The sequence below is a fragment of the Marmota flaviventris genome, chromosome 11 (assembly GCF_047511675.1).
Source record: "Marmota flaviventris isolate mMarFla1 chromosome 11, mMarFla1.hap1, whole genome shotgun sequence".
Classification (NCBI taxonomy): Eukaryota; Metazoa; Chordata; class Mammalia; order Rodentia; family Sciuridae; genus Marmota; species Marmota flaviventris.
The window spans coordinates 119,924,942-119,952,929 of record NC_092508.1 but is presented as its reverse complement, the minus strand read 5'-3'; the positions used below and the strand labels follow the sequence as shown (position 1 = coordinate 119,952,929).

Here is a 27,988-nt window from a genome sequence, read left to right as displayed (position 1 = left end):
TGAATACTAGCTAACAAAATATGATGTTACATTTGAATTCTACCCAGTGTATAGGACTTCATATTTATATTATTGATAACAGGTCCAGTTATAGAAAATTAAATGATATAAATAAATCTCCAATATGTTATTCTTATAAGTCTAAAATTACCATGCAACTTTAGTTTGGAGAACACCAGTTTGATATAATGTTTTTGTTGTTGTTGTTGAGCTTCTAATTTAAAGACTTATATACCTGGAAAACATGAACACATTTGATATACAAAAAAGAGTAATACTACCACAATTACTATAGTTGATTTTATATTAATCAAGTTTAGCTCTTAAAGAAATAACATACTACAGTATTGCAAAATAACAGTTGTGGTTTAACCACAGTTGTATAATGCTTAATTCCTTCAAGATTACTTGCTCAAAAAACTTACATATATAATCAACTTACACAGACCTTCTTTATGACTTACTGAATCCTATATAGCCAACATAAACAGACCTTCTTTATCACTTGTTTAAACCCTCTGATTTACTTAATCACATACACTCTCTTATCCCAAAACAAATTTTCCTTCTACTAAATCCATACTTAGAACCTTCTAATTTCTCTTTCCCATCTGTTAACTCCTTCTTTATTCACACTTTAAAACAATCCTTGTAAATTTCTGAATTTAGGCAAGTTATTCCATTTTAATAAGTGATATTTTGTTATTTGAAGTACACAATTAATCTCATCTGTTTACCGTTTCATGAAAACACAAACAATGTTTAAGTGTATAGAAGTATACTTTTGTAGTGATGGACAAGGCAAGACACCTAAGATAGCACTGAAGATGGGGAAACAGTTTTATTTGGTTGCAGCCAGATTCAGAGGGCACCTAACAGGAAGACCTTCCAGGAATTGGACAAAGGCATGGAAAAAGCCTGTCCCAAGGAACTCACACACCGTGCTGCATCCAATTTCAGAGCAAGTCCCAGACACACCTTCAGCAGCCCCACCAGGACCCAAGGGAACCAGCTGTGAGCACCGTTGGGAGAAGGACCAGAGGCCAGGAAGGGCACAGGCCTGTATGGGTATTGGAAGCTCATCCCACCACATCCCAGCAGTGTGACTTTGGGCAGGGCGCTGCACCTCTCTGTGCAGCCTGAGCATGGAAATGCACAAGTTAAGTGCCTGGTACACAGCAAAGTGGTGCTGCCATGGGCAGCAGTGCCAACCCCGCCACCCTGGGAAACTGAGGTGGGCCCCAGGGTCCCACCCAAGTGCGAGAACTGACTGGCCAGGGGGACTGGCCCATGGCACTTGGCGCCTCGCCCTGCGCCGGGTCCCCAAATGTCAGGGACTGGGCAGCACTGCTGCAGCCTCGGGCATGTTGGGCTGCCTCCGAAGATGCAGGCCACCCACCTGACCCACTCCCTTTGTGGCCTTGGTCTCTGCCACTCTCAACCTCCTCAGCCCCCATCAGACTCCGCTGCCGCCCGCCACTCACATATTGGCCCGCCACCCCAAGTACTCAGGAGACTTTGGGACTTGGCTCCTCTCTGCACTCCCCCGCCCTCACCCCAGGGACAGCTGACTGGTCTGGGTCACCGAGACTGAGCCCGAGCCCTGTGTCAGGACTAGCCATTATCAGGACCTTTTATCCATATTCCCTTCCTGGAATCCTCTCCACCAACCCTCGTGACCTAGAAGGATTAAAACCAGGTGCTGTCATGCTTTAATTTGGGGCCCCCAAAGACCCCCGAGACCCAGATCAATGTGAGCAGCAAAGAGGCGTTTATTGCGAGCAAGCTCGGTCCTCCATGCACAGCAACTGGGGGCACTGAGAGGCCCCATCCCGGGGCCTTCAGAAGTATATACACTCTTTTGGGAAGGCAGGCACCCCACATCCATCACAGCATCTCTTAGCAAATCATCACACACCACGGAAAATCCAACAACAACTCTAAAACACAATTAGCGGATTAAGTGGCAGGAGAGAATATGGAAAGGATTCTTGGTTAGTTCAAGGGGTTGATGCAAATAAACAAATGATTCGTTTAAACCACGAGGGTGTGGCAAGGGGGTCACGTGCCCAGTGGCAGGGATTCTAGTTTAGATATTGGCCACCACACCTAGTGGGAGCATCTGGAATTTCAGATATTTCAATATCTTGGCCTATCTTCATCAATCACCATCTGCGGCTTTTTTAGAACTGTTTCCACAGAGCTTTTCTGTGGTATTTTCCTGACTTTAGGACTATAGTAGGTCAAAGGTTAAGTTTCAGAGCAAAATGAGGTCCCAAGTAGAATGAGGTTGCTTAGGCCTTTCAGTGGATCTGCAAATTAATACAAATCTGGAAATCTTTATGAAGATTAAAAAAGAAAACCTAGAAATGAATACTGGGCCTATCCTGTGCCTGAGGGCTTAGGAGATCCTAGTTTTGAGCCCTGCTCTCTCCTTCACTATTTATTTGGGAATCACTTTACAAAAGCACTCTTTCTTCAGGCTGTGACTCTCATCATCTTAACACAGTGACCCCAGGTGCTTTCTGTGACCCTGGCAGAAAAAAAGCAGGAATGCTGAGGGAGTGTCCTGAGACTGAGGGGAAGGGGCCCAAGTGCATTCCATTAATTGTCTTCCTTGATGATTTAATGGTTCTTTTTCTTTGTTTTTTGCAGAGTTAAATTATAGAAAAAATACTGAAAATTGAAAAGAAAATGTGTTCATGAAGCCAGAATTAGACAGGCAGTCAGTACAGATAGATAACTTGAGTCAGGCAAGATCAAGAAGACCAATTTTGAGTGATTCTAACAGTTTGGAGACTGTCCCATAAGGGAAGAATTTTAACTCTCTCAGAGTGCTTCTTTGACCCTTTTCAAGAACCTCACCCCTCCACCTGTAACCAAGGTAATCTGTCCCAAGAATTGCCCCTCTTTACAGGAAGCTTTAAGGTGGTTCATTTGTCTTTGGTTCTCTGCACTGCCCTTCCCTCTTCAGCCCACCTGTGTTCCACCTTTGGGCCACCCCACCAAGAATTTCTTGGCCCAGTTCTGGGCCTAGTCAAGAATTCAGGAAGGAGAAAAATAAGAAGAAAAAGCAGGAGAACAAAGGAAGCCTAGAACACAAAAAAAGACAGAAATCCTCACTTCTTCAGACACCAGTGTTGTTGTTGTTTACCAGTGACGAGTCCTTGCTTCTCCAATGTTGAAGTATAACACCAGAGAAGCACGCTGAGGCAAGGTCAGAGTGGAAAGTAGAAGTGTATTAAAGGACAGCAGAAAAGACTTCTCCCAGAGGAAGAAGGGGACCCAAGAGGTGGTATCCGTGGAAGGGCGATGTCTTCCCCTTTTTATAGCTAAGCTTTTCTTTTAGATTTCCTGCATTTCTGATAGTGTTCCTGTCCTTTGTTCTGTTATCTTTCAGTGATGGAATGTAGGTGGGAAAGCCTGAAGAGTGGGCCACACATTGGCCAAAGGTAGCCTTGTGAATCCAGCAATAAGAGCTGACCAGATTCCCTCTAAGAGTGGAGGAATGTAAGAAAAAAGTTCTCACATCTGTTGAGAATTAACCTCTGAACTATTTAACCAAACATTGGCTTATCCTGTCCTTGGATAAGGTGTATCCAGCAAAGAGATGAGAAAATTGGGAGGCTATTCTTTTAAATTACATCAGGAGGGGGCTTGTTTCTGCTGCAGAGCTCAGAGGGTTCTGTCTGAGAAATCACATCACCATCAGCATACTCAAAGACAGAATTGAGTGCTTTCTTCTGACTGGGAGTTCAGGAATTCACAGGGATAGATAGATGATATATAGATATACAGATATATAGATATAGATAGATATATGATGTATAGATATATAGATCTATGGATATATAGATATATAGATAGATAGGTAGATAGGTAGGTAGATAGATATATAGAGAGATTGATACATAGATACAGATATAGATATAGATAAAGCAAGAGGTATTTTAAAATAAAGTGCATGCATGGCAGGCTGTCTGACCTGAGCCAGGGCTATAGCACGGATGATTATGGAAGAAGAAATGGTATGTGTCACCATCACACAGAAGTTTCTAATGGTTCTTCTGCAGGAACATCACCTCTCATTTTTCCAGAGACCCTGTGTGAAGACTTCCAGAGCTGTTAAGGACCTCCAAGGACATCCTGCCTGCCCCAGCCCCCTCTTTGAGTGCAGAATTTCTTATTTCATGGCAGGATGGGCCAGGAAGAATTCTAGACAGGTAGGGCTGTCCAGCCAGCTTCAACTGGCAGATCAGAGTCATTGCAAGGCCACCAGGCCTTGGACAGAAATGTTGGGGTACAGGCTTTGGATGCTGCCAATGGACCCACCTTCTTTCCTGTTTCTCTTCTGACCACCAAAAGATAGGAGCAGGTTCTATCTCCCTTTCCATGACACAGGTAGGCCCTCTTTCAGTCCCAAACAGGCTGCATGGGAGGTTTCATGAACTGTTTTGCTCGAATTCAGGACCCCCAAAGACGACCAGAGACCCAAGATCGATGTAAGCAGCAAAGAGGTGTTTATTGTGAGCTAGCTCGGTCCTCCTCGTGTACACACAGCAACTGGTGATGCTGAGAGGCCCTGAGCCCAGGGTTTGCAGAATTTTTATACATTTTTTGGAGAGGGCAGGGACTTCACATACATCATAGCCTCTTTTAGCAAATCATCACACACCACAGGAAAATCAAATAACAACTCTAAAACATGATTAGCACATTCACTGGAGGGAACAAGTTGGGTAGGGGTGATTGGTCAGTACAAAAGGGGTATTCATTTGAACTGATTGGTTTAAGCCAAGAGGGGTGTATGTGCTGTGTAAGGGTCCCGTGAAACGTCGGAGAAAGAGACCACCAAGTGACCACTCATGCAATTGGCAGAAGGGGATTTATTGAACCAGCATGCTGGGGCTCCGTGCCCACTCAAGAAGGGAAAGCAGCCAGAGCCCCAAGGAGGGGCTGAGCACTGCTTAAGTACACTTTTTGGGGAGGGCGGAGGGCTTTGTATACATCAGAACAAATCATCATGAGGCGCGGGAAAATTGAGCAACAACTCCTAAACATGATTAGTTTATTCATTGGCGGGAACAGGTCAGGCTGGAGTGATAGGTCATTCCTAAGGAGGGGGTTACATTTAAACTGATTGGTCCAGGCCCTGCAATGCCTATGTGCGACCACACAGAGCCTTTATTAAACAACCAAATAGGGGAAATATTTACTGGGCAGTTCCAAGCATTGTCTAAACATCTACAGAAATTTCAGGTTTTGCAGGTAGCATAGAAACCTAACAATACCTAATCCTTTACATTTTAACTCAGACCTTGCAGCTTAGAAACTTTACAACACCCGGTCTTTTACCCTTTAACTTTTATGCTTTAACTTCAATTTCTTTTACCCTTACATGCTGAACTACATGGTTTCCCAACTTGTTATCAACCACCATAAACCACTGGAATCCCAGGTATTTCCCTGTCTCATGCTGATTGGTGGCTGCTAGGGGGCTGCTATGGATCCCCACCTAGCCTGACTGAGTCAGGGACACCTGGCACAGCAGATCTCGCCTGTTATTTGTAGATAAACAACTCAGCAGGGTGGGGATGTGCTTAGGAGTGCTCTGTGGGTCTTTCCAAGGACAAAGGTCATGTCTCTTCCTTGGACAGGCTTTGCTCTGAGGTAGAGGCTGGTTTTTCAGAACACTAGAGGAAGTTGGAAGTCTTCCGTGAATGCCTTCTGTGACCCCAATAGTAACCTCCTTTTTTGTGCCTCAATTTCCACATGGGTCAAAGGAGCTGGATAAGATAATCTTCAAGGCCCTATCAACTCTGTACAGAATAGTGTTTGTCCCTAAGATTCCCTCGATTTTTTTTCTTGACATAGATTTTTTTCTAGAAACAACTTTTCCTTCTTCTCCCAGGGAATTATTAGCCACATGTTTCTGAACTTTTCCACACCATCTTCTCTGGACTCGTCTCACTGAATCTTTGCTTTTTTTCTCAGGTCCCTGGTGGCCAGAGCTAGTAAGGTGTTGCCTGCCTGCTCCCTGGGACACACTGATCTTATATTCCCATGGAACTTTTTCCATGGAGGGGGAATGAAAAAGGTGCCCCCTCTCTTTGAGCATTGGCTCAGTCCTGGGCCCCAGGCTGGGCTCTTTCATTTGGGTTTCATTAAATTTTGAAAGCATCTCAGAGACACAGAGGAGTCAGTTCAGATGAGGAAACTGAGGCTCAGAAACCATGGCTTGTGCAATCTCCCAGATTAAGAAAAGGTGAAGCTGGGAATCCAACTACATCTGTTTGGCCCGAAAGCTAGATTTTATCTTTTGCATCATATAACCACCTGGCTTCTTCCTGGAGAAAATCCCTGGCTCAAGGACAGGGGTGGCCAAATATCAGAGAAAGGAGAGCACAGAATGTTGATCTGAAGACACAAATACTCCTCAGGAAAACAGGAAAGGAAAAAGGAGACACTCAAGTCTCAGAAACTGGCAATAATCCACTTGAATCCAAGGCTCCTGGCATGTGACATCACACCCAGTCTGCTCTCCACCCAGTTTTGTCAATCTGGCTCTTTAGAGAGGATTTTGTACCAAATCCTACAAGAGCCCAAATGGCAGAGTGCAATGTGCCCTCATTTCCATCACAGAGGAGCTGTGGGAATTTGGATAAGTTCCTTCCATGCTCAGAAACCTTGTTTTATTTTCATGAGTAATGAGTGTGAGACTCTGCACCTATCTCAACAGATTATGGTGGGCAACAAAACTGAACAGGCTTCTCTGACTCAGATGTAAAAACATATTATCCTCTTTCACTCACAGCACCCACACATCTCAAGTATCATCTGTAGAAATACCTGACAGACATTTTTGAATCTCTACCTGTCACCAACTTTGAACAGTTTTTTAAAGCTTCATGAGTATTTCCATATTTTCTAGTCTATAATTCTCTCCACAGACCTCTCAGTAGGTAGTGTGGCTCCTGTCCTTGGCTGTAGTTCACAGATTTAGAAACTAAGGCTCACCATTTATGGTTCCCAGCTTGTTGAAGGGTTGACTTGGAGTTGGAGCCCTCTGTCAACATTTCTCTATCTTCTTGTCATTTGGAGAGAGCAGGCGAGTAAGAATATCTCTACAGCCATCTGTGGTCCAGATGTGCCCAAGACCCTCATCAGCTCCATGTCCCTCCACACCAGCCACATGCCTGAGTTCAAAGCCAGCCTCGGGACTGAGCATAAAGGCTAGCCCACAGGTCAGCCCTCCTGAGGCCACCCACGTTCTGAGGGCTGCTGGTCTTCTTTCCTGTTTTTTTTTTTCTTTTTTTGTGTGTACTGGGGACTTAACCCAGGGATGCTTCACCCCTAAGCCCCATTCCCAGCCATATTTTATATTTTATTTAGAGACAGGGTCTTGCTGAGTTGCTCAGGGCCTCATTAAGTTGTTGAGGCTGGCCTCCAGCTTTTGAACCTCCTGCCTCAGCCTCCCAAGCTCTTGGGATGAGAGAATGTGCCACCATACCCATCTCTGAGGATGCATGGACACCTGTAAATGTACCATGACCCCAACTTGAGTGGGACTCACCCCCAGAGCACTAGCCTATATAGGCATCTTCCTCCACAGCACACTCCCCATGTCCCCTTCAGTCCCACAAGCTGGGCACCGTCCCTGGGGACATGACTGCTGGAAAACTGCCTGCAGAACTGGATGATTTTGGAATTTGTTCTTCGTGGTCATAGGATGCTGGCTTATTTCTGTGTTTTCAATGCCATTTTGAAACTGAGGTGGTTCAGACTTCTTTACAAACAGCCAGTCCTGAATTCAACTTTATTAAGGGCAATTCATCCTGGATTCATTATAAATTTTCCCAGAGGAAGTTATTATACTTTCCCCTTCGATTGAAATTTGGGCTTTAAAGATGCTTTCAGGAGTGAAATGGAAATTTCTCTTTTCTCAGAGGGGACCTACCTTGCCAGCAATTGCCATTAACCCTGTGTGCTCCTCAGTGGGTTGTACACCAACCTCAGAGTAGACTTTCAGGCCTCCAGCTGAGCTCCCTGTCACCCCCAGAACTGAACAGATCTGCTAATGTCACACTGAATCAGAGGTGCAGGAAATCTGATGCAGTGGCAGAATCTCATTCAAGCAGGGCACAGTGGTGATCATCTGTCATCCAGGTGGCTCAGGAGGCGGAGGCAGGAGGATGGCAAGCAAGTTGGAGGCCAGCCTCCACACCTTAGTAAGACAGTGACTCAAAATAAAAACACCAAAGAGAGCGAGGGATACAGCACAATGGTAGAGCATCCCTGGGTTCCCTCCCTAGGACCGCAATCAATGATAAAAACTGCCACTGAATTTGGTTTACTAATACCAGATTTTTGTGAAAAATTTTGTGTCTATGTTCATGGGGATATTGACCTTGTTTTTTTTTTTTTTTTTCTGCTTGTAGAATCTTTACCAGATGCTGTTACAAGGATGACGCTGGCTTCATGGGAACATATTAGAAAACATTTCTTCCTCTTTATTTATTTATTTATTTGATAAGAGTTTGAGATGCATTTGGTTTCATTCTTTGTTTTGGCACCGGGATTTGAACCCAGGGGCACTTATCCACGAAGCCCCATCCCCAGCCCTTTTTTATATTTTACTGACAGACAGGGCCTCACTGAGTTGCTTAGGCCCTCGCTTTTGCTGAGGCTGGCCTCTAATTTGTAATCCTCTTGCCTCCCCAGCTGCTGGGATGACAGGAGTGCACCACCTTGCCTGGCTGGTGTTCATTCGTTAAATAGATCATACAATTAAAAATCGAGTCAAGCCATTGGGTCCCGGGCTTTGCTTTTCTTTCTTGGAAATCCCTTGCAGCTAGATATATATATATAGTACTGGAGCTTGAACCCAGGGGTGCTTAACTACTGATCTCCATCTCCAGCCCTTTTAATGTTTTATTTTGAGACTAGGTCTCACTATGTTACTGAGGCTGGCCTCCAACTGGACATCCTCCTGCCTCAGCCTCCTGAGCCCTGTGATTACAAGCATGCGGCAATATGCCCAACTGAGAAAAATAACTTCTATTTTGCTTTACCCACCATTGTTTTGAATCTCTCCATTAACGCAGTTATACTAACATTCTAACTAATACAATATTAGATCATCACTTGCACAGCTGTGAGTGTTCAGCTGAGGTTGGAGGCTATGATGACACAAGGGCTCCTGGGGAACCCTGGGTGACTTTCTCCTCCTGAGCAGCAGTACAGAAGGAAAGGCAGGCTTGATCCCAGGCTTGGGGGTTCAAAGATCAGATAGGACAGAGGTCAAGGCAGGCAGGGAGCAAAAGAGTTGGGAACCAAGTGGCTGAGGGCCTCAGTCTTGGGCTGGAGAGAAGAGAGGTGGAAGGACTTAAGGTGAAACTTGATGGGAGTGAGAAGCTGAGAGACGGGATAGATGGTTTGTCCAGTGCACGGTTCTGGAAGGTAGTTCTCCATAGGATTATTGGTGTATGTTTCATTGCATTGATCTGGCATTTTAGTACCTATTAGTGGATAAAAATATAATTGAAGCCAGGCACAAAGGCATATTCCTGTCATCCCGGTGACTTGGGAGGCTGAGGCAGGAGGATTGCAAGCTGGAGGCCAGCCTCAGCAACTTAGTGAGTCCCTAAGAAACTCAGTGAGACCTTGACTGTAAATAAAACATAAAAAAGAGTGGGGATGGGGCTCAGTGGTGAAGTGCCTCTGGGTTCAATCCATAGTATAAAAATAAAGAGCATGGATTCAACAGTGTGTGTGCGTGTGCAGGGGGATATCTTCTAGAACCTTCTTTGAATTCATCAGAAGTCTTATCTAGAAGCTTGTTTGTAGACTGTGTACCACGTTCCAAAATTAAAATTAAAATGGTAAATATGTGTTCTCCACCTTCATAATGTAAAGCAGTATAGGGATAGAGGCAAACATTGACTCAATAATGATGTCAATGATTAGAATAAAATAATTAGATTTTAAAGTCAGACTAGAGAGGACAAAGAAATCACATGGGAGTCAGGAGCCCCCACAGCTGGGCTGGATCTCGGGCATGTCTTCACCCTCCTGTGAACTCACTTATCCCTGGAAGTTCTGTATTTCTCTGGATGCATTTTATTCATCTGCAAAATGGTGCAATGCCATTTGCTTCTGATAAATTCTCACTCATTTATTAAGATTCTGAGTAGGTGCCAGGCATGGTGGTGCATACCTCTAATACCAGCGGCTTTGGAGGCTCAGGCAGGAGGATCGCTAGTTGGAGGCCAACCTCAGCAACTTAGCAAGTCTCTAAGATTCTTAATGAGACCCTGTCTCTAAATAAAATACAAAATGGGCTGGAGCTGGGGCTCAGTGACTTAGAGCCCCTGGTTTTAATCCTTGGTACCAAATAAACACCCAGAATAACGCTCCTCGGGGCCACCCACCCCCTGGGCTCAGCTCTTCAGCCAGGCAGCAAAACTCTTGGCTCCCTCCTGCAATCACACCCTCAGAGCTAGCTGGAAGAACCTGTTGCCAGGGAAGTCAACCCAGAGACACAGCGGGAAGTGTGTGGGCGGAGCTCTACCGGCAGCTGCGATGAGCACATGCCTGAGCCAATGGAGAGTGGCGGTGTTCCAATATCCTCCAATGGGGCACCGACAGAGGCGGGCTCTTGCCAGCCGCCCTTGTAATGGCCCTTGGTAACCCCTGGGCGGGTGCAGGGTAGTGGCTCCTGCACTGGTTGGGCTCTGGCTGGCACTTTGAAGATCGAGGAGGTGGAGAGCACCACGAAGATGCCGCGCATCGCCTCGCACAGCCACGGGAAGGGGCTGGGCCTCAACGAGAGTGCCCTGGTCAAGCAGGCGGCCTCGGGGCTCCTGGGCAAGGAGAATGCATGAGAGGGATGGCGGGCGGGGCTGGGGGGCGTGGGGACCTTCCCGGCATTCACCCCGACTCAGTGTCACTTTGGTGCCCGGCGTTGACCCCGGGGGCGCTGCCCACAGAACCACACTGTGGCCCCTTTTGTGTTTATTCCGAGACAGGATCTGGCTGAGCTGCTGACGCTGGCCTCCACCTTACAGTCCTCCTGCCTCAGCCTCCAGGTGCCCTGGGATGACAGGCCTGCACCATCGTGCCCTAACCCTAACCATCCTTTTACCAGTAAGTTCTACTTTTGTTAAGTGGCAACTGTACCAAGTCCCTGCAGTTATGGTATTTATTATTATTATTATTATTATTATTATTATTATTATTATTATTATTATTATTATCAGAAAAAAAAATGGCCTATCTATAGGCCACCGAGTTTAGTAATGACAACTGGAGGTTTGCACTCCACCACCTCTAAGCTGCTGGACCCTAGAGTCATGGCCCATGGTCTCCCTGGAGGCTGAGCAGCTACAGAAACCTGCAATTTATATGAGCTTGTGACTGTGGCCTTGGAGTCTCCTAGTAACAGAAAGGGCCAAAGAAAAGCCTCTGGTTTCTTGTCTATGTCTTTTTTGGAGGGCGGGGGGAGCCCTAAACCCCTGAGCCCCTCCCCAGCCCTATTTTGCATTTTATTTAGAGACAGGGTCTCTCTGAGTTGCTCAGGGCCTCACTTTGTCTGAGGCTGGTTTTGAACTGAGATCCTCCTGCCTCAGCCTCCCAAGTCCCTGGGATCACAGGTGTGGGCCACTGTGCCCAGCAGACTTTTCTCTCTCACCTCCACTGTCTGGGCACCCAGAGCTGTGCCTGGAGGGTGCTGGCTCTCAGGGTTTGTTGGACGAGTCTGTGAATTGTTTGGACCAGGGACTGCATTTTTTCCCCACTGAAACACAGTAATAGTGACCATTTCTCCCCTCTGTGCTGCAGGCATGTGACATCATAGAAGAATTAATCGAAAGCAGGAAAATGGCAGGAAGAGCCTTGCTGTGGGCCAGACCCCTGGGAACTGGAAAGGTGCTTGTGTTCTCGTTGATTTCTGCTGCCCAAGAGGACAATTCTCATGTTGAAGCCAGTTGGAATATGCATCTTAACTAGTCTTTGTTTAGCGACGTGGGTCACATGTGTGTTTAAGAAAGGAATCTGATCTCAACTCATACTTCTAGAATGAAAATCATCCTGGTCAGAGGGATGGGAAAGTCCTGAGAGGGGTCTGGTCTCTGGGATGGTCCTTGAACTCTTTCAAGTCTCCTTTGCTTGAGAAATGCATCTCTTTTCCTTTTCTTTTCTCTTCTTTCTTTCTTTTTTTTTTTTTAACCAGTGATTGAACTTGGGGGCAATCAACACTGAATCACTTCCCATGTTTGTATTTTATTTAGAGCCAGGGTCTTGCTAAAGTTGCTGAGGGTATTGCTATGTTGCTGAGGCTGTCCTCCACCTCGTGATCCTCCTGCCTCAGCCTCCTGGGTGGTAGGATTATAGACATGCACCACCGCGCCCAACTGAAAATCCATTTCTGTTGGTCCAGGGACTCGTAAAAATTTGTGACGGGATGTGGCTGTGGCTCAGTGGTAGAGTGCTCGCCTCGCATGTGCAGGACCCTGGGTTCGATCCTCAGCACCACATAAAAATAAATAAGTGAAATAAAAGTATTGTGTCCAACTACAACTAAAAAATAAATATTAAAAAATTGAAACAAAGATATTATGTCCATGCACAATTTAAAAAATATTAAAAAATCTTCTGTGGCACATTTTTGGAGGGGGAAAAGGAGTCAGCCAGTATTTTTTTGAATGCGAAATTTGCCCACCACTATTTTGGCTACGTGCATGATTGACAAATAACAGAAACACAAGTTTGATCTTCAAGGGGCTTCTAGTGTTTTCTGGGCAGAGAAATAGGAAGTCTCCTGATGGCACAAAATGGCTCAGTTGAGTCTGAGCTTCAAACTGCTGACTGATTATAAATGCTGGAATTGGGCAGAGGGTTTGATAATTCCCCCCAATTTGGGCTTTCCAGGGGACAAAAGAGGACACATGGTGGAGCTTTTTGGGATCTGCAAGGGGATTGGCCAGATCCTCAGGCTTCCCAGAGCTCCTGGTCTGGGCATGGCTTGTTCTCTGGAAGGGCCTCTTGGCACAGGAGAGTAGGAGCCTGCACTCTTGTATGTAAAGAAGTGGGCTCTTACAAGGGGTGGTGGCCCCTGCCTGTCATCTCAGTGACTCTGGAGGCTAAGACAGGAGGATCACATGTTGGAGGCCAGCCTCAGCAGTTTCACCAGTCTCTAAGTGACTTAATGTGACCCTGTTCAAATATAAACACCCTAAAGTTCCAGGCTGCGTCTTGGTGTGTATTGATTGATCAGTTGGGAGACCTGGGGCAGGCTCCTGACCTTTCAGAAGCAGAAACACAATCAGCTGTGAAATAAAAGCTTGAATTCTAATTTTGAAGTTGTACATATGGAGTTGCCAGGGTGTGTTTTGTGGTGTCTGATGGTGGATGAAGAAGTCTTGAGTCTGGGGGAAGTTTTTGAGGCTGGAATGCTATACAGTGTGCACTTAGAGGAACATTAGCTTGTCCAAGTCATCTTCCATTTTTTTGGGGGGAGGCTTACCAAGAATTGAACCCCAAGAATTGAACCCAGGAGCTCTCGACTCCTGAGCCCCATCCTCAGCCCTTTTTGCATTTTATTTAGAGACAGTGTCTCACTTAGTTGCTTAGGGCTTCGCTTTTGCTGAGTCTGGCCTCCAACTCGTGATCCTCCTGCCTCAGCCTCCCAAGCCACCAGGATGACAGGCCTGCGCCACAGCACCAGCATGATAGCTGTTTCCTTCAGTGCTGTTTCTCTCAGTGTTATTTGGTACTTTTTATCTTCCAGTGTTGCTCTTAAGAAGTTTGATTTCCAGGGTTGAAACCTTTCTTTCTAGATGTTTTGGACGTACTTTTGGATAGGGCGCCCTCCCCTGATTTCCCTTTCTTGATGTCCACAGGGCTTTCTGAGTCTCAATGTTTGGTGTCGTTGATGTGGACAGTTGCCAGCTCTGAACCCCTGAGCTGTGGGCTGTTCCTGTTCTCTGTGTGCTCTTTCTGGAAGTCCAGCTAGGTGAGATTAGCTCTGCAGTGATTTTCAACCTGGACCGGTTTTGCCCCCCCAGGAGATATTTGCCAGTATCTGGAGAATCATCTCTTGTTGTTTTCAAAACGTGGTGGGGGGACTTGTGGCATCTAGTGTTAGAGGCCAACGATGCTGCTAAGCAAACTGCACTACAAGGCTGTCCCCAAAAAACAGAGGAAAGACTGAGAAATCCTTTTTTTTTTTTTTTTTGGCTACCAGGGATCAAACCCAGGGGTGCTTAACCCCTGAGCCCCGTCCTCAGCCATTTTTGTATTTTATTTAGAGACAGTGTCTTGCTAAGTTGCTCAGAGCCTTGCTAAGTTGCTGAGGCTGGCCTCCAACTAGCCATCCTCCCAGCTCAGCCTCCCAAGCTGCTGGGATGACAGATGTGTACCCCCACACCCAGCTCTCAGTTTCTTAATCCATAAAATACAAGTTAATGGGCTGGGATTGTGGCTCAGTGGTAGAGCACTCACCTAGCACGGGTGGTACCCGGTTTGATCCTCAGAACCATATAAAGATAAAGGCATTGTGTTGTGTCCATCTACACCTAAATCAGTTATATCAGTTCAGTCACCTATATCAGTTCAATATTTTTTGCTAAGGGGAGGGGTGCTTAACTTTATAATGGCCTGATTTTTGAGCATTATTTTTAAGAAATAAGTTCTTCCCCTAATTTAGGGCTGGAACAAAATTAAACTTGTTTCGAAGAAAAAAAAATAAATATAAATAATGCAACCCTGTTCAAAAGTAAACACCATAAAGGTCTGGGTTGCGTCTTGGTGGGTATTGATTGATTAGCTGGGAGGCCTGATAATATTAAAATATTTAAAAAAATACAAGTTAGACTTTCAAGATGACAGCCTATGCAAAGATCAGTGAGATTTATAGAGCTCCATAGGAAAGGGTAGGTATATGTGGCTTTTCTTCCATGAGTTTTTTTTAATAATATCATATTTTTTAGTTGTAGTTGGACACAATACCTTTGTTTTGTTTATTTACCATTATGTGGCACTGAGGATGAAACCCAGGGCTGTGCACATGCTAGGTGAGTGCTCCACCACTGAGCCCCAGCCCCAGCCCAGCCCCTTCCATGAGCTTTTAATTGGATAAAGATGGACAGACATGGAGCCATTATTAACCAAGTATTGATCCTATTTGAATGGAAGGGTAATGATCACCCTTCGGTATTAGGTGGAGGGAGGCAGGGACGCTGTTCAGTGGGACGTGGTCACTGTTTTGACACTGGAAACTGAGAATGGGGAGTTGGGGGCTGTGAAAGAACAGGGAAGAGACATTTTGGGTAGAAGGTGGACATGAAAACCAGGCACTATGGCTCACACCTGTAAACCCAGCAACTTGGGAGGCTGAAGCAGGAGGATCTCAAGGTGGAGTCCAGCCTCAGAGGCTCAGTGAGACCCTGTATTTAAATTAAAAATGCTGGGCCTGGGGCTCAGTGGTGGAGCAGCTGCCTGGCACATACAAGGCTCTGGGTTCCATTCCCAGAACCAGCAAAATAAAACAGGTGGGCAGAGCTGCCTGTGGCCTCCCCTGGGCCTTGTGGTGTTAGAATCGCATCCCTCTGTGTTCTATTCTAGACATTTTCCATTTGCTATTAGAACACATGCTTTGGGCTTGCCCACTCAGGTGCCTAAGCATTTGGGAAGCAAGGCAAGCAAAGGGACTGGCTAAGCCCAAAAATGTGGTGCCCTGTCACTAAAAGAGGGCCACTGGGTCCAGACCTGGTTTCTCAAAAGAAGCCAAATAGCTGGATTTCTACATGAAAGTTCCTAAGGTTCAAAAAATGGCAAGAGCTGGGCACAGTGGCACATGCCTTCAATCCCAGTAGCTGGATCGGGAGGCTGAGGCAGGAGGATAGCAAGTTTGAGGCCAGCCTCAGCAAAAGCGAGGCCCCCAGTAACTCAGGGAGATCATGTCTCTAAATAAAATACCCAATAGGGCTGAGGATGGGGCTCATAGGCTGAAGGCCCCTGGGTTCAATCCCCCCACAAAAAAGGCAAGTTTAAAGGCACATTTAAGACTACATGGTCCCAACCAAACCATCCTGTGGGCAGCTCATTGGCTCCTTGTAATCTAAACTGTATTTTAGTTCATCAGATGAGGCCATCCAGCATTAGCACTATTGTGTGCTCAAGACCACATTGGAAAACAGGGGGGATATCAGAACTAGAACCAGCCTCTGCCCCATGGGCTAGTGGATTTTGCCCCACAGTGATCGGTGATCATCCCCCAGGTTGGCATTGAAAAGAAAATCTAAGAGGAGCCTTCCCTGGGCCATCTTTGAAGCAGCAGCTCCAGTTGGCCTTGTCCCAGCATGTTTGGAGTCTGAGGCAGGAGGATCAAATGTTGGAGGCCAGCCTCAGAAACTTAGTGAGGCCCTCAGCAACTCAGGAGGCTCTGCGTGGCCTGCACACCTGGGGTCTGACCTCATTCTTGTTTCAGAAATGAGGGAGGATGAAGTGGCACTCAGAGGCCATGGCATTTCCCAGTCCTGGGCCCACTTGAGAGCATTTGCTTTCCATAACTTGGTATTTGACAAGATGTCTGTTCCACCTGGTTCTCTTTAGCATCTGCCAACCTAAGTTAGGTTACTGAGTGTCAATTTATAGTTGACCACAGGGCACGGTCCAGGGGAGATTGCAGACCAACTCACTGCTTCCAGATTTGGCCTCACATATTATCCACTATTTCCTGGCCTTTTAACATAAAATGAAGGTCATGTGATAAATCCTTCCTGATTTGTTTGTGTTGTTTTTTTTTCTTTTTTTTGAACCCAGGGATTGAACCCAGGGGTGCTTAACCACTGAGCCCAATCCCCAACCCTTTTATATTTTATTTAGAGACACGTCTCACTGAGTAGCTCAGGGCCTTGCTAAGTGGCTGAGAATGGCCTCCATCTTCCCATCCTCCTGCCTCAGCCTCCTGAGTCTTAGGGATAAAAAGTATGTGACACCATGTTCAGCCTCTTGAATAAATTTTTTATAGATGGCTTTGAATTATGTTTTCAAGACTATAAAATAAAAATCTTTCCTTTCTTGCCTCTGTAGACAGCCCTGGCCCTGGCGATTGCTCAGGAGCTTGGGAGAAAGGTGCCTTTCTGCACCATGGTGGGGAGCAAAGTTTACTCTATGGAGATCAAGAAGACAGAGGTACTGATGGAGAACTTTTGCAGGGCTCTCAGTGAGTGTCACGTTGGAGTGACAGATGGCTGTTGCTTTTCCAGTGCTTTGAAATGTTTCATCTTAAAAATGCTTCTGTGATGTGTTGATTGGAATGCTTGTGTTCTTTTGGTGCTGTTGACAAGACAGGCAAGAGCAGCCAGCCATCCCAGAAGCTTGGGAGGCTGAGGTAGGAGGATCACAAGTTGGAGTCCAGCCTCAGCAACTTAGTGATGCCCTGAGCAACTCAGTGAGACTCTGTCTCTAACTAAAATATAAAAAGGGCTGGGGACAGGGCTCAGTGGTTGAGGGCCCCTGGGTTCCATCCCTGGCACTGAAATAAATAATAAATAAATAAAAAGACTAAGAAATCTACTTGGGGAGCTTTTGATTTAATGCTGAAGGAAAGAAAATGCAGTGGGAGGGTGCAGCATTTGGAAGTGGGGAGATATCATGGGACCCTGTTTCACCCCCCACAGCCATCTGATTTTCTGGTGGCTGGCAATGTGTCTTCCTGCGGTGCCTCTCTGAGGGACTGGCTCTGCCTCTTGATCTTCCCAAGCAGGTCAATGTAAGCACTAAACTATGGGTCTCTCTCTCTCTCTCTCTCTCTCTCTCTCTCTCTCTCTCTCTCTCTCTCTTTCTCTCGACCATGGCCGCTGAGCCACCCCCAGCCCCTCTGTGACACTAATGCTGAACTGAAGAGTTCTAATTCTGAACTGTGTTCAGAAGCTAAGCTTTGTGTCACATTGAACTTAGGCTTTTTATTTTTATTTTTTGCTACCATGGATTGAACCCAGGGGCACTTCACCCCTGAGTTTCATCCCCAGCCCTTTTTATATTTTATGTAGAGACAAGGTCTTTCTGAGTTGCCAAGGCTGGCCTCCAAATCTCGATCCTCCTTCCTCAGCATCCTGAGGTGCTGGGATTATGCATGTGCACAACCACACCTGGGTTTTACGTTTAAAATTTTTCTCTCTATTGTTTTTTCCTCATTTCTCCTTTTCTTTTCCCTTTTTATTTCCTATTTTTTAGGGTCTCACTATGTTTCCCAGGCAGTCCTGAAACTCCTGGGTTCAAACCATCCTCTTGCCTCAGTATGCTGAGTAATTATGGCTACAGATGTGTGCTGCGGTGCCAGGCTTACTTTTCCTTAATTAAACATGTGCCAGTGATTTTATTTAACTCATTAATTAAACATATGAACCATATTGCAACAGCTCAGGAGGCTGAGGCAGGAGGATAGTAAGTTGGAGGCTAGCCTCAGCAACTTAGCCAGACCCTGAGCAACTCAGTGAGACCTTGACTTTAAATAAAATATAAAAGGGGCTGGGGCTGGGGGTCAGGGGTTGAGGGCCCCTTAATTCCATTCCTGGTACCAAAAGGAACCCCCCAAAAATGTGACCAGTAAGATATCACAACCTTTCAAATACCTGAATATTAATATTTTTAAGAACTTAAATTTTAAAAACACCATTTTTCTGGACTGGGGCAGGGGCTCAGTGGTAGAGACCCACCTAGCATGTGTGGGGCCCTGGATTCCATCCTCAGCACCACAAAAAAATAAAAAATAAAAAATAAAGGAATTGTGTCTATCTACAACTTAAAATTTTTGTTAAAAAACCCATTTTTGTGAGACAAAAACCTGATAAAACTGGTCTTCACACGGTTGCTTGTGTTTCAATGGCTCAGCAGGAACTGAAATGCTTTAAAATTTGAAAAAGTAGAGGTCACCAGGCACATTTGATGGGAGTCACTCCTGGGGTGGGGGGTGGGAGACACAGCAGGGGCTTTTGATGGCAGGAGGTGAGGAGAAACTTCTAGATTTTGCCACACAATGAAAGGGCAAGCTGTGGCCTCCCCTCAGACAGGAGCCTTCTGTCCCTGCACCTTTGACTTCCTGTGAAGCTGCAGAGGGAGGGAGAGAGGGTCATCTGTCCCCTCTGTGCCACTCCCTTGACGTGATAAAGGTCCCTGTCAGGGACTTAGAAACTGGAGCCAGCAGATGAAACCCGTGTCCTTTGTGCTGTCATGGCCAGAGACAGTGCCTTCAGCCCCTCTCCTGGCCACCAACTGGGCCCATGGTCCATTGGGCCTTCCTCTGTCTACTTGTCACCACCGAGAAACTTCTAGACAAATATGAGTGGCTGAGAGACGGGGATGCCTTTCTTCCCCTCCTGGAAAAATTTCATATCACTGTCCCATGACAGTGAGTATGGGCAGGCATTCCATTTGGAGGAATTTCCTCTTTGCCGAATAGAAAAGGTTCTATAAAAAATATCAAAGTAGGCTTAAAAGCCCAGAATTTTCCAAGCTTGACAGAGACTTCTGATACCTTCATGTTGTCTGGGATTTTTTTTTTTTTTTTTTTTTTTTTTTTTGTACCAGGGATTGAACCTAGGGGCCCTCGACCCCTGAGCCCCATCCCCAGCCCTATTTTGCATTTTATTTAGAGACAGAGTCTCTCTGAGTTGCTCAGGGCCTCAGTGTTGCGGAGGCTGGCCTCTAACCCATGATCCTCCAGCCTCAGCCTTCAGAGCTGCTGGGACTCAAGGTGTGTGTAGCTGCTCTGGGCTTTGTTTGGGAAGTTTGTCTTGGGGTTCAGGAGCTGGGAATTTGGTTCATCAAACACAGAATGTGGCTTCTCTTTTGGGTGTTTTCCAAAAGGCCCATTTATAGGCTCTCAGGTGGATCACAGGCAGAGGATAGCTGGCCTTTAGCTTCCTGTCTTGAGTGTCCTTGTCCTGGTTGGGTTTCTGGAGAAGAGAAGGCAAGGGATGGTGTGATAAGATAATGCCCCCCCCCTTGAACAGTGGGAAGTGGCCTGAATGTCGGATCCTGTGGCCATGTGTCTCTGCCTTTGGGACACTTCTATATCAGCTCACAGAGAGCCCGATGGCCACCTGCCAGAAGAAGTCCTCTGTGGCCTTCCCATTTGTCAGGAGAGCAGCGAGCCTCATCTCTTCTTCTTCTTCTTCTTCTTCTTCTTCTTCTTCTTCTTCTTCTTTTTTTTTTTTTTTTTTTTTTTGAGGAGGGGAACCAGGGATTGAACCCGGGGCACCTAACCACAGAGCCACCTCCCAGCCCTGTTTTGAATTTATTTGGAGACAGGGTTTCACTGAGTTGATCAGGGACTCACTGGGTTGCTGAGGCTGGCCTCCAACTCACCATCCTCCTGCCTCAGCCTCTGGAGCTGGGATGACAGGCCTGAGCCACCGCTCCCTGTAGTGTTGCTCTCCACCCATGATGGTGTCTCCGTGTTGTACTGTAAGGTGACTTGTCAGTTCTTGTGCTGTGGCAGTTTGAGGTAAGAAGGTTGTTGGTGGGGAGAAGATGGATGTGGAGAGAAGGATGGTCCTGCTTCTCACCGTGTCCCCATTGGCCATCCGTCCCAGGGCTGTGGATAAAAGAGGCCAAGGAGGTCCATGGGGGGGGGGGTGACTGAGCTCATGCCATGTGAGACCGAGAACCCCATGGGTGGCTACAGCAAGACCATCAGCCATGTGATCATAGGGCTCAAGACAGCCAAGGGCACCAAGCAGCTCAAGGGGAGTTCATCCTGAGCCCTGCCCTCGGCACTGCGGCACCAGGCAGGTGGTGTGACCTCTGTGTCCCTCTTTCCTTGGTCTCTGCACTGTTGATGCCATATGGGACACTCAGGATAACACCGTGTAGTATAAAGGGACACCTTGTAGAGGGCTTGGACATAGGTCCAAGTAGTTCTTTCTTTTCTCATTGCTCCTGGGAGTTGTGTGGTTAAGTCAAGAAATTGCTTCTGCCATCTCATCCCCCGCATGATGACCATTGGCCAGCCAGGCACAGTGGAGCACTCCTGTCATCCCAGCCGCTCAGGATGCTGAGGCAGGAGGATCACAAGGTTGAGGCCAGCCTCATCAACTTAGTCAGGGTCCTGAGCAGCTCAGGGAGAGCCTGTGTCTAAATAAAAAATGGGGATGGGGATGGCGATGGGGCTCAGGTGTAAGTCACCCCTGGTTTCAATTCCTAATACTGCCCCCTCACCTCCCCATAAAGTCAAAGTGGACATAATTTTGTTTTCTTTTTTCTTTCTTTTTCATAATGTTTTTACTCATCCACTGTTGTTATGATTGACCCACACTAGCTCTGTACCTGTCCCCTGCTGCATACCCAGGTCCCCTGCTGCGGGCTTGAGGAGGTATTTTACCTGTGGTTCCTCACAGCTGTGTGTCCATGTGTGCAGGTGCCATAAATCTCATTTCCCCTGTTTTCCAGATCAAGGCCTCAGGCTCAGAAAGGGGCTCTGCAGTCATCCTGCATCCAGTGCTGGCTGAGGGGCAGGTGACTGTGAGTCCTCTGGTGCTGGGTGACCCCTGAGAGTCCTCTGAGCTCTCTGAGACTCAGATTCTCTTCTCTAGACCACTCTCCATCCACCATAGAATCTTTCCATCTTTCCCCCTTTTATAATTTGATGGTTCTTTGATTCTCTGAGGTGGTTTCTCGGTCACTGCTTTATGGAGATCATGAAAATGTCACTTCTTCCAAGGGCTATTTTTCTGTTTCCTAATGGGGCCTTCATCTCAGGAGCTTGGCTCTGCAAACCTCTCTCTCTCTCTCTCTCTCTCTCTCTCTCTCTCTTTAATCCCTCCCCACATCCTGTCCACCCTGGATTAATGAGGTTCTGAGAAGGTGGCCCCTTCTCAGGAATGACACCTTGAGCCAGTTCATCTGGAAAATCAACCATATAAAAGTGCCTGAGAGGAAAAGAGAAAAATTGTCCTCTTCCCTGTAGGAGAGAGGACACAGGAACACAGTGAAAATTTGAGCCATCCATCGGTCTGCTTTGTCCAGCTTCTTGAAGAAAAGAGCCTAATGGAAGAAGAGGAAAATTGTCTCTGATCCCAGCAGCTTGGGAGGCTGAGGCAGGAGGATCGCGAGTTCATAGCCAGCCTCAGCCAAAGTGAAGCCCTGAGCAACTCAGTGAGACCCTGACTCTAAATAAAATGCCAAACAGGGCTGGGGATGGGGCTTGGTGGTGGAGGGCCCCTGAGTCCAATCCCTGGTACCCCCAGCCTCCCCCAAACCCAAGTCCTTCTGGGCAGTTTTCCCACATGGATGAGATATTGGGACAGAAGGACCTCAGGTGCGTTGTGTGGAGTTGTGAAGTGTCTGAGTTTGAAGGAGGCTTATGAATCTTGGCCTGGGGACTCCCCACCCCTGGTCCTGTTTGCAAAATGCCCAAAGGAGGCCAGAGAGGCTGGTCCCTGGCAAGCTCCTGGCAGCTCTGTTGGGGTGCAGTTGTGAACATGATCCACCCACTTTAAGTGTGTGTTGCCCACAGGATTTTGAGGCATGACATAGTTTACTCTCCCCATCTTAATTCTAGAACATTGTCATGACCTTCCAAGGGACCTAATTCCCATGAATGGCCACCTGATGTCCTTCCCCCTGGCCTTTGGCCACCACATACTGACTTTGTTTCTGGATTGGCCTTTTGGGGGCCCCCTCCTGCTGAGGGAGCCCTGCACTGGGTGTTAGTCTGTGTTGTGTCCCCTGCTGCCCCCCTTTGACTATAGACTCTGTCTGGGACAGAGTTCAGGTGTGTTTCCACAGGGTGGCCATCTGTAGCAGCTGCTCTGGAAGCTCAGCCTCAGGACCTGTCTGCCATCTGGGTCCTGTAGAGGCTGCTGTCCTTGCCCAGTGCACACCCCTAGGGAAGAGCAAGGCCCCGTTTAGCACCATCACCCCAAGATGTGTGTGCACAGCCCAAGTATGGAAGATGCTAGAATTTGCTTTCTTCTGGTCCTGGGATTCAAACCCAGAGTTGTGGCCATAGTGAACCAGTGCTCTGCCACTGAGCTGTGCCCCAGCCCCAGGGACTAGCTATGTGGTCTAGACTGGCCTCCACCTTGGCGATCCTCCTTCCTCAGCCTCCTGACCCAGACAGTTTGGGGGGGATTCCAACTTATATTTCCCTTCTGAGCTGGACTCCTCTGTGGGTGCTTCTGGGTGCTGTCACATAGAGGAGGAGACCAAGGCCCAGAGAGCCGGAATCACAGGCCACATCAAAAGCAGCCTCAGGTGGCTAAGCAGGAAGCTCTGGTGTCCCTAACCCAAGGACTGGAGCTGCAGTGGTGATCCTGGGGGGTGCTGTGGGGCGTGGCCATGGACACATGTACCCTCTAAGAGCAGCCGGGTCCCAGTGAGAATGCTCCTACCACTTTGCAACCCCTGAAGGCAAGGCAAGGAAGAGTAATGGTGACGTTCTCTTGTCTCCTACAGGCAGACATGGTCACCCTCAGGTTCACCTGCTGGTGTGCTAAGCCCCCAGTCCAGGCTCTTGTGCCCTGCCACAAACCTTCATACCCATCCACTCCCGGGGTGGCTGGCTACCTCAGGTGTCTGTCTGTCTGTCTGTCTCTTATGTTTAGTCCTGTGAACTGAATCAGTAGTGCTTAAGCAGGGAGCCAGAAGTCTGCCCTTTTTATTTTGCTTTGTATTGTTTTCAGAGAGAGTTTCCCCTTGCTAAGTTGCTGAGGCGGGCCTCCAACTTGGCGATCCTCCTGCCTCAGCCTCCCAAGTCCCTGGGATGACAGGTGTGCACCCCTGTGCCTGGCCCCTCAGGTCTCTTACAGAAAAGTTTCTTCCCTCGGGGTCAGAAGGAACTGGAATTTGCATCATGGTTGTCTGAGTCCCCTTATGTCTGGTTTGGTTTGGTATTACCTGAACCCCAGCATTTTTGAAAGTCTGCAGAAGAAGCAAGTTGAGGCCAGGGACGTCATCTACATGGAGGCCAACAGCAGGGCTGTGAAGATATGCTCCCGGGGGACAGTGCCATGCCTGAGGGTCTGCAGAGGGAGACCTGGGTGACCAGGGAGTCACATTGCTCAGCGGAGGTGGGTGGGGAAAGTTCAGCAGCTGTCCCTTTACCTAAGTCACCTTGGCTTTTCTCTGTCTTCTTCTCCTGGTGACTTCAGCAGGCAGAGTGTTCAAGACCCAAATCCTGTGGGGGGCAGGGACCAGACAGCCTTCATCCCTTCCTGCTGCACCAGGCGTTGTCTTCCATCTTCCTTTATCTCCCTGGTGTCCCTCCCTGAGTTCTGAGCCTGGGGACTGCACCAGGTGGCTCCTCCTCTATCTGCTGCTGCGTCCCAGGGTGGCTGCACCTCCCTGGTTCATGGATGAGCCTAAGGCCTCGTGTCACCCATAAATCACCACCTAGAATAGCCCGGGCTCTAGGCTCCAGTGAGTCCCCTGAATGCTCTTTTATCAGGAGTGAAAAGAAAGGGGAGAAAATCTTCCATAAAGTCTCAGGTGTTGGCTGGGCGGGTCTGGGAGACCAGTGTTGCACCAGGCCATGGGGCACAGGTGGAGGGTGACATTGGGGGCCCTCAGTGGGCAGCGGAGACCTTTCTGTCACTGAGCTCTATGTGGTCCTGGTGCCCCATGGTCTGCTGGCAGAGGCGACTCCTTGGCCACGGAGTTCAACCTGGAGGCCTAGGAGGACATGCCCAAGGGCGACGTGCACAAGAAGGAGGTCATCTAGGATGGGACTTTGCATGACCTGGACGTGGCCAACACCAGGCACCAGGGACAGGCCTTGTGGTCCAGCACATTCCCAAGGCCCTGGGAACCAGTATTCAGGGCCATGCTGTCCTCCTGGAGGCCTTCTGGGATGCTCAGCAATGAGCACGACATGAGCTTCGTCCCCTGTCCCAATGTCCAGATGCTGTCACAGCTGATCTCTGGGCATGGTCTGCCCCTGGCCGCCTGCCAGCCTGCTGGGAGCTGCTCTCTACCTTGGGCTGGGGGTTCCTGGCGGGAGCCTTCACAGGGCTTCAGACAGCCTCATAGAGGCCCCAGCCTCTGCAGAGCTCGAACCCCAAGTCCTCCAGCTCCCAGCTGGCGCTACTCTGGGCCCCGCTGGACAGAGAGTCAGGTTTGCTCTTCATCCTAAAGGGGGTCTCCTCCTCCCCACCAGGAATGGGCTTTCTGCCGGGAATCTGGTTTTTCTTTTTGTCCCACAGAACTTTGCCCAGGAGAGGCCAGAGACTCTTGGGATTGGAGTTTCTTCCTACCTGGCCGGAGGGTTTTTTTTTTTTTTTTTTGTACTGAAGCTTAAACCCCAGGGTGCTTACACATGGAGCCCCATCTACAGCCCTTTTTATATTTTATTTAGAGACAGGGTCTTGCTGAGTTGCTCAGGACCTCACTAAGTTTCTGAGGCTGGCCTCCAACTTGCGGTCCTTCTGTCTCAGCCTCCCAAATCGCCAGGATTTTTAAAGACATGTGCCACCAAACATGACTCAGCTTGATTCTTGCAGGTCAGGGGAAACCTCGAGGGGATCCCTCTGAGTTCAGGAGCCCCTCATCCTTCCCAGGGGAGCTGTGCTGGGCCTGTCCACCTAAGGCTTCCAAGTTGAGTGACATCAGGGACCCTCAGTAGGCAGGAGGATAGGCTTTGGTAGCTGCCTTAGAAAGTCCTCTCTCCAACAGGGGAGACTAGACATCCTGTCCATGATGGGCCAGTTGATGAAGCCAAAGAAGACAGAGATCACAGGGAAGATGCATGGCGAAGCTTGAGCCCAGAGCCGAGTTGAGGCCCTGCCTCTGACATGCTCCTGGCTCTGAGAGCCACCCCCCCCCCCCCCACTGCACGGCTCTGAGTCTTCACTCCCGTAGGAAGCTGTGGCCAAACTGTGTGCTCTGGACCCGCTGAGGTCAGCATCTGCTTCCTTTGAGGTCCCAGAAAGGTGCCGACTTTGACACCAGGCAGTGGGTCTCCCTTGCTCCTTTGTGGACTTATTTTTTTTAATTATTTTTTATTTTTTGATGCCAGTGATTGAACTCAGGGTTTTCGACCACTGAGCCCCGTCCCAGCATTTTTATTTTTTATTTAGAGACAGGGCCTGGCTGAGTTTCTTAGGCCCTTGCTAGGTTGCTGAGGCTCGCCTCCAACTTATGATCCTCCTGCCTCAGCCTCCCCGGCTCCTGGGATGACAGGTGTGTGCCACTGCGCCCGGCTCTTCCCCAGTTTTATGTCCGTCTCAGGCCCATTACCACTTTACTCCCTGAAAACGTAAGTTCAACATGAATCCACTGTTGCCTTGAGGCCTCGCAGCAGCCTAAGCTCCTCCATGAGTGGCCAAGAGCAGGTCTGTCACTGAACTCGGTTTTGACAGCCGCACATCATGGCTCTGGGAGAGGACAGGCCTCAGATCCCGGTTCTTTGGGAACAGCTCCATCCTGATGACAGGGGGCGCTGGTTTGGAAGGTGAGGGCTGAGACCTGAGGTGGGCCTGCTGTTCTGTAAGGGCTGATGTTTCTGGGGCCGAGGCTGGGCCTGCTCTCACCCTCCTTGATCAGGTTTCCTGGGGAGAGGATTCTAACTGCACTTGATGGAAAGCTCATTAACCTAAGAATTGTCATGCACGGCCCCCAAAAGAGCTCCTTGACTGAGTGCAGCAGAGGGGAATTCACATTTGAAAACACATCTCCCTGGAGCTCCCAAATGAGGTGTCTTGGCATCAGGGTCAGGGCTTGATGGGGCAGCTCCTGGTCATTGTGCCCCACACAGCTCCACAAAAGGCGTTTTGTGGCATTTGGGGGCGATGATGCCTGTTTTATTTTTTTTTTTTAGATGAGGGTTCAGGGATTCAACTCATGGGCTCTTGACCCTGAGTCCCATCCCCAGCCCTATTCTGTATTTTATTCAGAGACAGGGTCTCAACTGAGTTGCTCAGGGCATTACCACGTTGTGGAGGCTGGCCTCCAATTTGTGATTCTCCTGCCTCAACCTCCCAGGCTGCTGGGGTTATAGGCGTGTGCCACCACAACTGGCATGATTCTTGTTTACAAATGATGACACCAAACCTGGAATGGGTCCAGTACCCAGCCTGGGGTCAGAGAGCCAGTAGGAGAACCAGGCTGCAGGGTTGGGTCTTGATTGAATTTAGGTGTGGAGAAGAGAGCAGGTGACATTTCCCCACTGGCTGGGACCCTGTCCAAGGCGAGGTCAACAAGGTGGTGAACAAGTACATTGACCAGGGCGTGGCTCAGAGGGTCCCCAGCGTGCTGTTTGTGGACGAGGTGCACATGCTGGACATCAAGGACTTCACCTCCCTGCACCGAGCTCTGGAATCTTCCATCGCCCCCATCGTGATTTTTGCCTCCAATCGAGGCCACTGTGTTATCAGGTAGGTGCTGCCAGCTGTCCCTGCTGCCCGGGTCTGTCCCCTCCCATGATGTCACAAGTCAGGATGGGATGAAGGGAGTGCATGTTGCCCCTGGGAGGAGACAGCAGGGGGACTGAAGTCCGCAGCTGCCATGTCCCTGATGGGCAGGGTCTCCATGGGCCTCTGAGGCTCGACATTCCCTTGGGGAGCAAAGGCCTGAGGAGGTGGGGCCCCTCTGGTGACCTGAGTGTCAGTTTCCTCACACTGGCATCCAGAGGCCAGCAGAGCCCGTTTCATCTTCAATGAGGACACTGAATGACATTGCACCTTGTCCCTTGGCATAGGTGGGAACACAGATTTGTCTCTGAATTGGTTCTTCTTAGCTCCCCATGACAGCAGCATGCATCCTGCCATGTCACCTACACAGGGTATGATTTTCATTCCTGTGACTGGCCCTACTGTGGGGTGTCCCTGGTTGTGTTCTTATGTGAACATGGGAAAGTGACATCCATTTATTTTCCTGCATCCCCCAGTCCCTCCCCTCCCTTCCCTTTGTCTCATCCAATTAAATTCTATTCTCTTCTCCCCTATTGTGAGTCAGCATCTGCATGTCAGAGAGGACACTCAGCCTTTGT

General features: G+C 48.3%; 1 pseudogene; it reads left to right on the top strand.

The window, feature by feature from the left end:
- The first annotated feature begins 1,290 nt into the window (after positions 1-1,290).
- LOC139707685 (ruvB-like 1) lies at positions 1,291-27,473 on the top strand (annotated as a pseudogene).
- The last annotated feature ends 515 nt before the right edge of the window (positions 27,474-27,988 follow it).